The following is a 13221-nucleotide window of genomic DNA, read 5'->3' as shown; positions in this document are numbered from 1 at the left end:
ATATAGAGGACTATGGGGATTTAAATTTAAATTTAATTTTTTATTTTTAATTCTTAAATTGTAAATAAACTGTACATAATCATTTTTCATAACTTAATTTTGGTGTTTTTAATGGAGTTCATGTTGAACATAGTTTATGGATTTTCAGTCCCATTTGTGTGTTTGTGTTCTATAAATGTAAATAAAATGTATATAATTTAATTTAATTTATTCTTTAACCTCATTTTGGGTCTCTGACGGGGGTCACGGGGTCGTCTCCCCTTGGGGAGGATGGCACGGAGCGTGCACCTGGATGGCATCGCGCCTGACGGCGCTCTGCCATCCCAAAATCCCTCATACCTAACCCTAACCCTAACCCTTTCCCAAGGTTCCACGGGGTCAAACGACACACCATTGGAAAGGTCTGGGGCCAAGGAATCCAAGGAACTTGGTTCCATGATGATAGGACATTCCTATCCGGAGTTATTGGCAAAAACATTCTTGAGGGGCCCCTCAAAGGACGTATTTATCCCTATAACCTAACCCTAACCCTAACCCTAACCCTAACCCTAACCCTAACCCTAACCCTAACCCTCCCTAACCCTAACCCTAACCCTAACCCTAACCCTAACCCTAACCTAACCCTAACCCTAACCCTAACCCTAACCCTAACCCTAACCCTAACCCTAACCCTAACCCCTAACCCTAATTATGAACTGCTAGCGCTGGGTTATGGGCAGAGCGCGGGAACATTCCACGTTCGGGACGGGCCTTTTATGGAAGTTTTTCAACGGCCTACAACCGCCAGACAAAACGTGTAAAATGTTTGAAAGTGGTCTAAATGCATCTCCCGGGCTGCAGGGGAAAATACTGGAATGTTTATGTGACCATATTTCATTTTTGAAACGAATAAAAGCCTTTTTTCAAAAACGACACTGTTGCAGTTCCGTTCTTTGCCACTGGATGGCAGTACGAGACCACGTAATAATTTACAGGCCAAAAATGACATTTTGCATGTCCACACACACAGAAGTTGGAATTCCAAAGTACAATTGTGCGGTGCTTGACCCACGGAGGCAACTTTTCCGGAACATCAACCTACCGCCCATGCACTCCTTACCTTGGCCCTCTGTCAGGCTACTGTACTGGGGGGACGCATCTGTGGTTGGTACCCCGTGGAGGTCCATTTCCTGGAACGTGTACCTAACCCACCTTTCACTGGTAACCGTGATCCCCTCAGTCAAGCCACTCTTCTGGGCATGTGTCTTAGGTAGGTACCCCATGGAGGTCCACTTCCTGGAACTCAACCTCCAAGAGACCACGACCACTGTCCGAACCTGCTCACCCACCCTTAGGCACCCCTTCTAGTGTTGCACACCAGGCCACGGTCTCCTGGAGGGCTCAAGGTACCTTGGCCACCTTGGACCCACACTTGATCACCCCTTCCCGGGCTACACACAGGCATCCGGGGTAGGTACACCATGGAGGTCAAATTCCTGGAACATGAACCCTCCCTCCACCCATGTACTGCCAACCTTTGCCCTCTTTCAGTCACTGTCTGGGGCATGTGTCTTAGGTAGGTACCCCATGGAGGTCCACTTACTGGAACTCAACCTCCAAGAGACAACGACCACTGTCCGAACCTGCTCACCCACCCTTAGGCACCCCTTCTAGTGTTGCACACCAGGCCACGGTCTCCTGGAGGGCTCAAGGTACCTTGGCCACCTTGGACCCACACTTGAGCACCCCTTCCCGGGCTACACACAGGCATCCGGGGTAGGTACACCATGGAGGTCAAATTCCTGGAAAATGAACTCACCCACCCACCCTTCACCAATGAGCCTTCCCTGAAGTCAAGCACCTGTCCTGGGCATGTGTCTGAGGTAGGTACCCCATGGAGGTCCACTTCCTGGAACTCAACCTCCAAGAGACCACGACCACTGTCCGAACCTGCTCACCCACCCTTAGGCACCCCTTCTAGTGTTGCACACCAGGCCCCGGTCTCCTGGAGGGCTCAAGGAACCTTGGCCACCTTGGACCCACACTTGAGCACCCCTTCCCGGGCTACACACAGGCATCCGGGGTAGGTACACCATGGAGGTCAAATTCCTGGAAAATGAACTCACCCACCCACCCTTCACCAATGAGCCTTCCCTGAAGTCAAGCACTTGTCCTGGGCATGTGTCTGAGGTAGGTACACCATGGAGGTCCATTTCCTGGAACTCAACCTCCAAGAGACCACGACCACTGACCGAGCCTGCTCACCCACCCTTTGGCACCCCTTCTAGTGTTGCACACCAGGCCACGGTCTCCTGGAGGGCTCAAGGAACCTTGCCCACCTTGGACCCACACTTGAGCACCCCTTCCCGGGTTGCACACCAGGCCATGGTCTGGTGGAGGGCTCCAGGAACCTTGCCCACCTTGGACCCACACTTGAGCACCCCTTCCCGGGCTACACACAGGCATCCGGGGTAGGTACACCATGGAGGTCAAATTCCTGGAAAATGAACTCACCCACCCACCCTTCACCAATGAGCCTTCCCTGAAGTCAAGCACTTGTCCTGGGCATGTGTCTGAGGTAGGTACACCATGGAGGTCCATTTCCTGGAACTCAACCTCCAAGAGACCACGACCACTGACCGAGCCTGCTCACCCACCCTTTGGCACCCCTTCTAGTGTTGCACACCAGGCCACGGTCTCCTGGAGGGCTCAAGGAACCTTGGCCACCTTGGACCCACACTTGAGCACCCCTTCCCGGGTTGCACACCAGGCCATGGTCTGGTGGAGGGCTCCAGGAGACCTTGCCCACCATCCGAACCTGTTCACCCACACTTAAGCACCCCTCCCCGGGTTAATAAGCATTATCCCGCCCTCCTGGAAGTTCGTGCCCCTGGTACGCCGCCTGGAAGTTCGTGCCCCTGGTACGCCGCCTGGAAGTTCGTGCCCCTGGTACGCCGCCTGGACTTTCGTGCCCCTGGTACGCCGCCTGGACTTTCGTGCCCCTGGTACCCCTGTGGACTTAGGCTCTGGCATGTGACTGAGGTAGGTACTCCATGGAGGTCCACTTCCTGGAACATGAACTTACCCACTGTTGACCCATAAACTTCCCCCTCAGTCAAGCACCTGTCCTGGGCATGTGTCTGAGGTAGGTACCCCATGGAGGTCCACTTCCTGGAACTCAACCTCCAAGAGACCACGACCACTGTCCGAACCTGCTCACCCACCCTTAGGCACCCCTTCTAGTGTTGCACACCAGGCCACGGTCTCCTGGAGGGCTCAAGGAACCTTGGCCACCTTGGACCCACACTTGAGCACCCCTTCCCGGGCTACAAACAGGCATCCGGGGTAGGTACACCATGGAGGTCAAATTCCTGGAGGTAGGTACCCCATGGAGGTCCACTTCCTGGAACTCAACCTCCTGGAGACCTTGCTCACCATCCGAACCTGTTCATCCTTCTTTTTCATCCTGCCCCCCCCACCCCCCCCGCCCCCACCCCCCAAATTGGAAAAATGAGAATAAAAGTCGTTCCACCAGACCTAGGAAGCTGATTTTTTTATATGTTGTTAATGGGATCGGGACACGTCTTTTCTGTGAATTCGGCTGAATTCGGCCGGGTAGTTTTTTCCGGGTCGGATCCGGAAACTCGGCATATTTTCAAACAACTGTAAAAATCGTTTCACTTCACCTAAAATTATGATTTTTTTATATGTTGTTCCTGGGACGGGGACAAGTATTTTCTGTGAATTCGGCTGAATTCGGCCCAGTAGTTTTTTCCGGGTCGGTTCCAGAATTCGGCATACTTTTAAACAACTGTAAAAATCTTTTCACTGGTGGTGGTCTATAGCGTAGTGGGTTACGCAGACGCCCCATGTGTAGAGGCTACAGTCCTCGCTGCAGCTGGCCCCGGTTCGAGTCCCGCATCGGACGGCCCTTTACTGCATGTCATTCCCCCCTCTCTGCCCCGTGTTTCCTGTCTCTCTTCAACTATCCTATCCATTAAAGGCATGGAAAAAGCCCACAAAAATATATTTTAAAACAAAAAAATCATTTCACTTGTCCTAAAATTATGATTTTTTTATATGTTGTCCCTGGGACGGGGACACGTCTGTGATGTGAATTCGGCAGAATTCGGCCGGGTAGTTTTGGCGGGGCGGACCCCGGAATATTATCATTGGTGCTGGTCCGAAATTGCCCTTGAACAGGCTGTCTGTGTGTAAGGACCTGAGACCTCCTTGAGAGATTGGACACATGGGAGTAAAAATCTTTCTACAGGACCTAGGAAGCTGATTTTTTTATATGTTGTTCCTTGGTCCGAGATATGTCTGTGATGTGAGTTTGGTTCCGATCGGCCCAGTAGTTTTCCAAGGGTGGCCCCAGAAATGTATCATATTTTCAACATAATTAAGGCCCGCCACGTCCACAAAAGTTGTGCAAATTACATGAAAATTTGTTTCTGGGCCTATCTCAGGGACACAATCAATAAACATGAATTTCATTTTAATTCAAATTTCTGTGTCTTTTTTTCATAATTAACTCATCAACGCTTTGAGCTATAAGTCTGAAACTTTAATATGTTCATCAGAGTGTCAGGGGCAATGAGTGTGCCAAGTTTCAGACCTGTGGGACCTTCAGAGGGGTCATGACTCACTGTTAAATGTGAAAAGTGAGCTTCTAGGGCATATTATCCTGAATAAAACACCAAAAACATTGACCTAGGAAGCTGAAACTGTAATATGATCATCAGGGCATCAGGGACATTGACTATGCCAAGTTTCAGATCTCTGGGACCTTCAGAAGTGACAAAAATGACCTTGAATCATTGCTAAATCGAGTCAGGCTTCAAACGCGGCCTTCTGATTTCAAGCCTTTTTTTCCATAACTCATCAACGCTTTGAGCTATAAGTCTGAAACTTTAATATGTTTATCAGAGTGTCAGGGGCAATGAGTGTGCCAAGTTTCAGACCTGTGGGACCTTCAGAGGGGTCATGACTCACTGTTAAATGTGAAAAGTGAGCTTCTAGGGCATATTATCCTGAATAAAACACCAAAAACATTGACCTAGGAAGCTGAAACTGTAATATGATCATCAGGGCATCAGGGACATTGACTATGCCAAGTTTCAGATCTGTGGGACCTTCAGAAGTGACAAAAATGACCTTGAATCATTGCTAAATCGAGTCAGGCTTCGAACGCGGCCTTCTGATTTCAAGCCTTTTTTTCCATAACTCATCAACGCTTTGAGCTATAAGTCTGAAACTGTAATATGTTTATCAGAGTGTCAGGGGCAATTAGTGTACCAAGTTTCAGACCTGTGGGACCTTCAGAAGTGATAAAAATGACCTTGAATCATTGCCTCCTCCAGGCTGACTGAGGGGGCAAAGTCCAGGAAGTGACCGTGGGGAAAGATAACTTCCGGGAATTGGACCACCATGGGCCACCCACCGGAGAGTCATGCCCAGGACACCAGCTGACTCCCTACTGGGGCTGGACCTCCAGGAGACCTTGCCCACCATCCAAACCTGTTCTCCCTACTGGGGCTGGACCTCCAGGAGACCTTGCCCACCATCCGAACCTGTTCACCCACCCTTAGGCACCCCTTCTAGTGTTGCACACCAGGCCACGGTCTCCTGGAGGACTCAAGGAACCTTGGCCACCTTGGACCCACACTTGAGCACCCCTTCCCGGGCTACACACAGGCATCCGGTGTAGGTACACCATGGACGTCAAATTCCTGGAACATGAACTCACCCACCCACCCTTCACCAATGAGCCTTCCCTGAAGTCAAGCACCTGTCCTGGGCATGTGTCTGAGGTAGGTACCCCATGGAAGTCCACTTCCTGGAACTCAACCTCCAAGAGACCACGACCACTGTCCGAACCTGCTCACCCACCCTTAGGCACCCCTTCTAGTGTTGCACACCAGGCCCCGGTCTCCTGGAGGGCTCAAGGAACCTTGGCCACCTTGGACCCACACTTGAGCACCCCTTCCCGGGCTACACACAGGCATCCGGGGTAGGTACACCTTGGAGGTCAAATTCCTGGAACATGAACCCTCCCTCCACCCATGTACTGCCAACCTTTGCCCTCTTTCAGTCACTGTCTGGGGCATGTGTCTTAGGTAGGTACCCCATGGAGGTCTACTTCCTGGAACTCAACCTCCAAGAGACCACGACCACTGTCCGAACCTGCTTACCCACCCTTAGGCACCCCTTCTAGTGTTGCACACCAGGCCACGGTCTCCTGGAGGGCTCAAGGAACCTTGGCCACCTTGGACCCACACTTGAGCACCCCTTCCCGGGTTGCACACCAGGCCATGGTCTGGTGGAGGGCTCCAGGAACCTTGCCCACCTTGGACCCACACTTAAGCACCCCTTCCCGGGCTACACACAGGCATCCGGGGTAGATACACCATGGAGGTCAAATTCCTGGAACATGAACCCTCCCTCCACCCATGTACTGCCAACCTTTGCCCTCTTTCAGTCACTGTCTGGGGCATGTGTCTGAGGTAGGTACCCCATGGAGGTCCACTTCCTGGAACTCAACCTCCAAGAGACCACGACCACTGACCGAACCTGCTCACCCACCCTTTGGCACCCCTTCTAGTGTTGCACACCAGGCCACGGTCTCCTGGAGGGCTCAAGGAACCTTGGCCACCTTGGACCCATACTTGAGCACCCCTTCCCGGGCTACACACAGGCATCCGGGGTAGGTACACCATGGAGGTCAAATTCCTGGAACATGAACCCTCCCTCCACCCATGTACTGCCAACCTTTGCCCTCTTTCAGTCACTGTCTGGGGCATGTGTCTGAGGTAGGTACCCCATGGAGGTCCACTTACTGGAACTCAACCTCCAAGAGACCACGACCACTGACCGAACCTGCTCACCCACCCTTTGGCACCCCTTCTAGTGTTGCACACCAGGCCACGGTCTCCTGGAGGGCTCAAGGAACCTTGGCCACCTTGGACCCATACTTGAGCACCCCTTCCCGGGCTACACACAGGCATCCGGGGTAGGTACACCATGGAGGTCAAATTCCTGGAACATGAACCCTCCCTCCACCCATGTACTGCCAACCTTTGCCCTCTTTCAGTCACTGTCTGGGGCATGTGTCTGAGGTAGGTACCCCATGGAGGTCTACTTCCTGGAACTCAACCTCCAAGAGACCACGACCACTGTCCGAACCTGCTTACCCACCCTTAGGCACCCCTTCTAGTGTTGCACACCAGGCCACGGTCTCCTGGAGGGCTCAAGGAACCTTGGCCACCTTGGACCCACACTTGAGCACCCCTTCCCGGGTTGCACACCAGGCCATGGTCTGGTGGAGGGCTCCAGGATACCTTGCCCACCATCCGAACCTGTTCACCCACACTTAAGCACCCCTTCCTGGGTTGCACACCAGGCCATGGTCTGGTGGAGGGCTCCAGGAGACCTTGCCCACCATCCGAACCTGTTCACCCACACTTAAGCACCCCTCCCCAGGTTAATAAGCATTATCCCGCCCTCCTGGAAGTTCGTGCCCCTGGTACGCCGCCTGGAAGTTCGTGCCCCTGGTACGCCGCCTGGAAGTTCGTGCCCCTGGTACGCCGCCTGGACTTTCGTGCCCCTGGTACGCCGCCTGGACTTTCGTGCCCCTGGTACGCCGCCTGGACTTTCGTGCCCCTGGTACGCTGCCTGGACTTTCGTGCCCCTGGTACGCCGCCTGGAAGTTCGTGCCCCTGGTACGCCGCCTGGACTTTCGTGCCCCTGGTACCCCTGTGGACTTAGGCTCTGGCATGTGACTGAGGTAGGTACTCCATGGAGGTCCACTTCCTGGAACATGAACTTACCCACTGTTGACCCATAAACTTCCCCCTCAGTCAAGCACCTGTCCTGGGCATGTGTCTGAGGTAGGTACCCCATGGAGGTCCACTTACTGGAACTCAACCTTCAAGAGACCACGACCACTGTCCGAACCTGCTCACCCACCCTTAGGCACCCCTTCTAGTGTTGCACACCAGGTCACGGTCTCCTGGAGGGCTCAAGGAACTTTGGCCACCTTGGACCCACACTTGAGCACCCCTTCCCGGGCTACACACAGGCATCCGTGGTAGGTACACCATGGAGGTCAAATTCCTGGAACATGAACTCACCCACCCACCCTTCACCAATGAGCCTTCCCTGAAGTCAAGCACCTGTCCTGGGCATGTGTCTGAGGTAGGTACTCCATGGAGGTCCACTTCCTGGAACATGAACTTACCCACTGTTGACCCATAAACTTCCCCCTCAGTCAAGCACCTGTACTGGGCATGTGTCTGAGGTAGGTACTTAGGTAATTCCCGAGTCATTTTCCTGGTTGTCTACATGGAATTCCACAATTTCAACTCAGTCAAACCGAGCATTTCTATTGGCTCGGCGTGGTGGGCATCTTTTCGACAGACATGTCTAGGCTTGTCCTCCAACTTGTGACGACGGCGATAATAGCAAACGGAGTGGAAATAAAGAGCACCGACAGCAGACATTCCAGAGAACTGCTTTCTAAAGACAGTTGTGTAAAGTGTGAGTGATAAAAATGTGCAAACATGAATAAATATGGTGATAAAAACATGAAAAGTGTCTGGGGCGTGTATTTGTGGTAGGTACCCCACGGAGGTCAAATTCCTGGAACATGAACCCTCCCTCCACCCATGTACTGCCAACCTTTGCCCTCTTTCAGTCACTGTCTGGGGCATGTGTCTGAGGTAGGTACCCCATGGAGGTCCACTCACTGGAACTCAACCTCCAAGAGACAACGACCACTGTCCGAACCTGCTCACCCACCCTTAGGCACCCCTTCTAGTGTTGCACACCAGGCCACGGTCTCCTGGAGGGCTCAAGGAACCTTGGCCACCTTGGACCCACACTTGAGCACCCCTTCCCGGGCTACACACAGGCATCCGGGGTAGGTACACCATGGAGGTCAAATTCCTGGAACATGAACCCTCCCTCCACCCATGTACTGCCAACATTTGCCCTCTTTCAGTCACTGTCTGGGGCATGTGTCTGAGGTAGGTACCCCATGGAGGTCCACTTACTGGAACTCAACCTCCAACAGACCACGACTACTGACCGAGCCTGCTCACCCACCCTTTGGCACCCCTTCTAGTGTTGCACACCAGGCCACGGTCTCCTGGAGGGCTCAAGGAACCTTGGCCACCTTGGACCCACACTTGAGCACCCCTTCCCGGGCTACACACAGGCATCCGGGGTAGGTACACCATGGAGGTCAAATTCCTGGAACATGAACCCTCCCTCCACCCATGTACTGCCAACCTTTGCCCTCTTTCAGTCACTGTCTGGGGCATGTGTCTGAGGTAGGTACCCCATGGAGGTCCACTTCCTGGAACTCAACCTCCAAGAGACCACGACCACTGACCGAACCTGCTCACCCACCCTTTGGCACCCCTTCTAGTGTTGCACACCAGGCCATGGTCTCCTGGAGGGCTCAAGGAAGCTTGGCCACCTTGGACCCACACTTGAGCACCCCTTCCCGGGCTACACACAGGCATCCGGGGTAGGTACACCATGGAGGTCAAATTCCTGGAACATGAACTCACCCACCCACCCTTCACCAATGAGCCTTCCCTGAAGTCAAGCACCTGTCCTGGGTATGTGTCTGAGGTAGGTACACCATGGAGGTCCATTTCCTGGAACTCAACCTCCAACAGACCACGACCACTGACCGAACCTGCTCACCCACCCTTTGGCACCCCTTCTAGTGTTGCACACCAGGCAACGGTCTCCTGGAGGTCTCAATGAACCTCGGCCACCTTGGACCCATACTTGAGCACCCCTTCCCGGGCTACACACAGGCATCCGGGGTAGGTACACCATGGAGGTCAAATTCCTGGAACATGAACCCTCCCTCCACCCATGTACTGCCAACATTTGCCCTCTTTCAGTCACTGTCTGGGGCATGTGTCTGAGGTAGGTACCCCATGGAGGTCCACTTACTGGAACTCAACCTCCAACAGACCACGACCACTGACCGAGCCTGCTCACCCACCCTTTGGCACCCCTTCTAGTGTTGCACACCAGGCCACGGTCTCCTGGAGGGCTCAAGGAACCTTGGCCACCTTGGACCCACACTTGAGCACCCCTTCCCGGGCTACACACAGGCATCCGGGGTAGGTACACCATGGAGGTCAAATTCCTGGAACATGAACTCACCCATGGAAGTCCCATACCTGGAATTCTACAATAGAGGAACTATGCCCTCTGGTGGCCGTTTTTGTGTTTTGCATCAACATTTTTTCAGAGCTCATAAAAAATTGGAAAAACGTGTCTTTTTGTTAAAAATCACATTTTCCAGATCCACTAATTTAGAAGCACCCGTCATATTTTTCCCGTTTTAATATTTTGACTTTTTCGCAGAAATTTGGAATGCCAAATCGCCGCGCGAGATTTAGTAACTTTCCATCCAAATGAATGGGAATGCGCTAACTCGCATTCGCTAACCGCCGAAAGCGTGCTGACGCTCCATAGACTTACATGTAAACCCCTTCCCGTAACGCTACATAAATTCCGCTAATCGCGCGCCGGGCTCATAACCCTAACCCTAACCCTAACCCTAACCCTAACCTGACCTTTGACCTCCACTAAACCTAACCCTAACCCCTACTCTAACCCTAAGGACACAGGACTTCTAACCCTAACCCTAACCCCTCACTAACCCTAACCTGACCTTTGACCTCCACTAACCCTAACCCTAACCCCTACTCTAACCCTAAGGACACAGGACTTCTAACCCTAACCTTAACCCCTCACTAACCCTAATCTTGACCTCTACCCCTCAACCCAAATGACCCAGGGGCTTTAAGCTAATTCCAGACTCAGACGAAGACTAAACCAGACCTTTGACCCCACCCTCTTCCCCCTCAAAAAAATATAGAGGACTATGGGGATTTAAATTTAATTTTAATTTTTTATTTTTAATTCTTAAATTGTAAATAAACTGTACATAATCATTTTTCATAACTTAATTTTGGTGTTTTTAATGGAGTTCATGTTGAACATAGTTTATGGATTTTCAGTCCCATTTGTGTGTTTGTGTTCTATAAATGTAAATAAAATGTATATAATTTAATTTAATTTATTCTTTAACCTCATTTTGGGTCTCTGACGGGGGTCACGGGGTCGTCTCCCCTTGGGGAGGATGGCACGGAGCGTGCACCTGGATGGCATCGCGCCTGACGGCGCTCTGCCATCCCAAAATCCCTCATACCTAACCCTAACCCTAACCCTTTCCCAAGGTTCCACGGGGTCAAACGACACACCATTGGAAAGGTCTGGGGCCAAGGAATCCAAGGAACTTGGTTCCATGATGATAGGACATTCCTATCCGGAGTTATTGGCAAAAACATTCTTGAGGGGCCCCTCAAAGGACGTATTTATCCCTATAACCTAACCCTAACCCTAACCCTAACCCTAACCCTAACCCTAACCCTAACCCTAACCCCTAACCCTAACCCTAACCCTAACCCTAACCCTAACCTGACCTTTGACCTCCACTAAACCTAACCCTAACCCCTACTCTAACCCTAAGGACACAGGACTTCTAACCCTAACCCTAACCCCTCACTAACCCTAACCTGACCTTTGACCTCCACTAACCCTAACCCTAACCCCTACTCTAACCCTAAGGACACAGGACTTCTAACCCTAACCTTAACCCCTCACTAACCCTAATCTTGACCTCTACCCCTCAACCCAAATGACCCAGGGGCTTTAAGCTAATTCCAGACTCAGACGAAGACTAAACCAGACCTTTGACCCCACCCTCTTCCCCCTCAAAAAAATATAGAGGACTATGGGGATTTAAATTTAATTTTAATTTTTTATTTTTAATTCTTAAATTGTAAATAAACTGTACATAATCATTTTTCATAACTTAATTTTGGTGTTTTTAATGGAGTTCATGTTGAACATAGTTTATGGATTTTCAGTCCCATTTGTGTGTTTGTGTTCTATAAATGTAAATAAAATGTATATAATTTAATTTAATTTATTCTTTAACCTCATTTTGGGTCTCTGACGGGGGTCACGGGGTCGTCTCCCCTTGGGGAGGATGGCACGGAGCGTGCACCTGGATGGCATCGCGCCTGACGGCGCTCTGCCATCCCAAAATCCCTCATACCTAACCCTAACCCTAACCCTTTCCCAAGGTTCCACGGGGTCAAACGACACACCATTGGAAAGGTCTGGGGCCAAGGAATCCAAGGAACTTGGTTCCATGATGATAGGACATTCCTATCCGGAGTTATTGGCAAAAACATTCTTGAGGGGCCCCTCAAAGGACGTATTTATCCCTATAACCTAACCCTAACCCTAACCCTAACCCTAACCCTAACCCTAAACCCTAACCCTAACCCTAACCCTAACCCTAACCCTAACCCTAACCCTAACCCTCTAACTCTAACTCTAACTCTAACCCTAACCCTAACCCTAACCCCTAACCCTAACCCTAACCCTAACCCTACCCCTAACCCTAACCCTAACCCTAACCCTAACCCCTAACCCTAACCCTAACCCTAACCCTAACCCTAACCTGACCTTTGACCTCCACTAAACCTAACCCTAACCCCTACTCTAACCCTAAGGACACAGGACTTCTAACCCTAACCCTAACCCCTCACTAACCCTAACCTGACCTTTGACCTCCACTAACCCTAACCCTAACCCCTACTCTAACCCTAAGGACACAGGACTTCTAACCCTAACCTTAACCCCTCACTAACCCTAATCTTGACCTCTACCCCTCAACCCAAATGACCCAGGGGCTTTAAGCTAATTCCAGACTCAGACGAAGACTAAACCAGACCTTTGACCCCACCCTCTTCCCCCTCAAAAAAATATAGAGGACTATGGGGATTTAAATTTAATTTTAATTTTTTATTTTTAATTCTTAAATTGTAAATAAACTGTACATAATCATTTTTCATAACTTAATTTTGGTGTTTTTAATGGAGTTCATGTTGAACATAGTTTATGGATTTTCAGTCCCATTTGTGTGTTTGTGTTCTATAAATGTAAATAAAATGTATATAATTTAATTTAATTTATTCTTTAACCTCATTTTGGGTCTCTGACGGGGGTCACGGGGTCGTCTCCCCTTGGGGAGGATGGCACGGAGCGTGCACCTGGATGGCATCGCGCCTGACGGCGCTCTGCCATCCCAAAATCCCTCATACCTAACCCTAACCCTAACCCTTTCCCAAGGTTCCA

The sequence above is a fragment of the Centropristis striata genome, chromosome 14 (assembly GCF_030273125.1).
Source record: "Centropristis striata isolate RG_2023a ecotype Rhode Island chromosome 14, C.striata_1.0, whole genome shotgun sequence".
Classification (NCBI taxonomy): Eukaryota; Metazoa; Chordata; class Actinopteri; order Perciformes; family Serranidae; genus Centropristis; species Centropristis striata.
The sequence above is the reverse complement of the archived record's forward strand: the minus strand, read 5'-3'. Positions refer to the sequence as shown.